The following is a 2,710-nucleotide window of genomic DNA, read 5'->3' as shown; positions in this document are numbered from 1 at the left end:
TTTGTTTGTTTGTTTGTGTTTGCTTTTGAGCCAGAGTCTCACTCTAGCTCAGGCTGACTTGGAATTCACTATGTAGTCAGCACACTCCAGCCCATATTATCTAGCTTTATGTGCATGTAGTCAGGGTGGCCTTGAACTCACAGTGATCTTCCGACCTCTGCCTCCTGAGTGTTGGGATTAAAGGCATGTGTCACCTTGCCTGGATTTGTTTTCTTTCTTTTTTTTTTAATATTATTTATTTATTTATTTATTTGACAGAGAGAAAAAGGGGGAGAGAAGGGCCTCCAGCCACTGCAAATGAACTCCAGATGCATGTGCCACCTTGTGCATCTGACTAATGTGGGTCCTGGAGAATTGAATCTGGGTCCTTTGGTTTTTTCAGGCAAATGCTTTAACTGCTAAGCCAAAGTAAGAAGTACTGAGCTGGAGAGATGGTTCAGTGGTTAAAAGCACTTGACTGAAAAGCCAGCCTGGAGATCTTTTGCAGCTGCAAGAGGCCATTGTGAGTCTATTCTCTCCCCCAGTCTCTCTTTTAAATAAATAAATAAGACTTGAGAAATGGCCTGGGTGTTAGAGCACTTGCCTGAAATGGCCTGGGTGTTAGAGCACTTGCCTGCAAATCCTAAGGACCCAGGTTCAATTTCCCAGTACCCACATAAGCCAGATGCACAAGGTGGCACATGTGTACCCATTCTCTCCCCGTCTCTCTCCTTATAATAAATAAAATAAAATAAAATAAATTTTTCTTTAAGAATAAGAATTAGTAGCCACCAATCTTTCAGAAGTTTTTGCACTGCCCAAAACAAGTGGACCTACTAGTAGATGTAGAAATTTCTACTGAAGCGACTTTCAGTAGATGGTAATGGTGGTGGTGTTTGGGAAACTGTATAAAATTGACCCATACTAGCCTAGATACTTTGGATAAAATACATCTACCCACATACTTTATTCAGCAGAAATTTTTTTTTAGCCTGAAAAGAGAAAAGGAGGCCGTGGGGAGTATTGGCCATCAAAGCTCCGCCCCGCGCGGGCTTAAATGGAGCTCCGCCATGGCCTTGTGGGTCCTGACTTTGCGGCACAGGACACGATGTTTGCACAAGGTCTGAAGAGGAAATGTGAACAAGACGAAGGTTGGAAGGTCTCTGGCACTGTCCCTTCCTACAGTGTGCAGCAGCAGCCACTCTGGACATGTCCTTGGTCAAGCTCCAGCTGTGTTACAAGCTTACGGAGCCCGCCCTCTGCCTCTCTGTCCCCATCTTCAAGGCGGTGGGGCAGATCCAGGAGGAGAGGAGGAACTGGGATGGTGCGGGGAATGGGTTGCTGCCTCAGAATGCAAAACCAGCACCTCTCGACCAGCTAGTGTCGAAGGAGACCGTGTCTCAGCAAAAGGGGCCCAGACGCGGAGCACCCTGCTCCTGAGCTGAAGACGCCTCTCACCAGGCCCAGCTTCTCAGCTTCCCACAGCCAACCCAGCACAAGGGCCCAGGAACGCTCCGAGCAGCCCTTGGTAAATAGACAGCCTTCAGGAAAACAGAGGAAGCTTTCAAAAGTCATTGGACCAGATCTTCCAGACGCTGGAGAACAAAAATCCCATCTCTGTAGAGGAGCTTTTCTCAGATGTGGACAATTCCAACTGCGACCTGGACATGGTGCTGACAGGAAGGATAAGTGGCACCAAGCCGGGCATCTACAGTGGGCTGGAGGGCTTTGTTGAGGCCACCCCACTTCTCAGCGCCACCTGCAAGTCTGACCTAGCAGATCTGGTTCATGTGGTAGAGATTCTGGTGGGGACCTGAGGGGAGGCCCCTGACAAGGACTACGTCATGCAAGCAAGAGAACGTCTCCCTTGTACTGGGCCCACAGACACACACCAGTGTGTCATGATTGGAGCTCTCACCACACACAGCCAGGAGCCGACCCCGCAGCGGCCTGTCCCACTCTCTGGGAAGGGCAGAACAGAAGCAGCCGCCAGGAACTGGAGCTCACGGAAGGCTTCTTTGGTGGGGGCCAGATGACATTCACAGCCCTGAGCACATTTTCCCTGTTGTGTCAGGCTGGTATCACGTGAGGATGGCAAGCCACAAGCTGAGTCCAATCCTTTTGAAAGTAGATAGACAACCTTTCTAAAGTTAAGTTTTCCTGTTTTAGGCAATATCTTCACTTAAGATTACATATATATATAAACATTTTATACTTTAGATCTTTCAATTTTTTGTTGTTTTTGTTTTTGTTTTTTCGAGGTAAGGTCTTACTCTATCTAAGGCTGACCTGGAATCACTAGTCTTAAGGTGTCCTCAAACTCATGGCATTCCTCCTACCTTTGACTCCCAACTGCTGGGATTAAAGGCATGCACCACCACGACAGACTTTTTCAACCTATTTTTTAAAGTATATTTTTTGTACAAACATCCTTTGCTGCTAGATTAGAAACAATTACAACTTAAACAATTACTACTGGCTTAAGGTTTAAATTTGGATTTTTTTGTTGTTGTTTGTAATATTCTTTTCTACACTCCTGAGGCAATGTGCACATGTGTTTGGATTTTCCTTCAGCTCTGTATGGGACCCTGGTCCATTCTATCACGTTCTGCCATCCACTAGAGCGGATGGACTAGAGTCAGAGCCGTGCACAGCTATTTACTCTACTTCCCCCACTAGGTCTGCTATGCAGCCTTCTTCTCCTGGACTTTATTGTGCCTGATGGCTTTAT

General features: G+C 46.7%; 1 pseudogene; it reads left to right on the top strand.

Moving 5' to 3' along the window:
• The first annotated feature begins 1,087 nt into the window (after nt 1-1,087).
• LOC101596722 lies at nt 1,088-1,796 on the top strand (annotated as a pseudogene).
• Nucleotides 1,797-2,710: the final 914 nt, after the last annotated feature.

Source organism: Jaculus jaculus, chromosome 10, assembly GCF_020740685.1.
Source record: "Jaculus jaculus isolate mJacJac1 chromosome 10, mJacJac1.mat.Y.cur, whole genome shotgun sequence".
NCBI lineage: Eukaryota > Metazoa > Chordata > Mammalia > Rodentia > Dipodidae > Jaculus > Jaculus jaculus.
The sequence above is the reverse complement of the archived record's forward strand: the minus strand, read 5'-3'. Positions and strand labels throughout refer to the sequence as shown.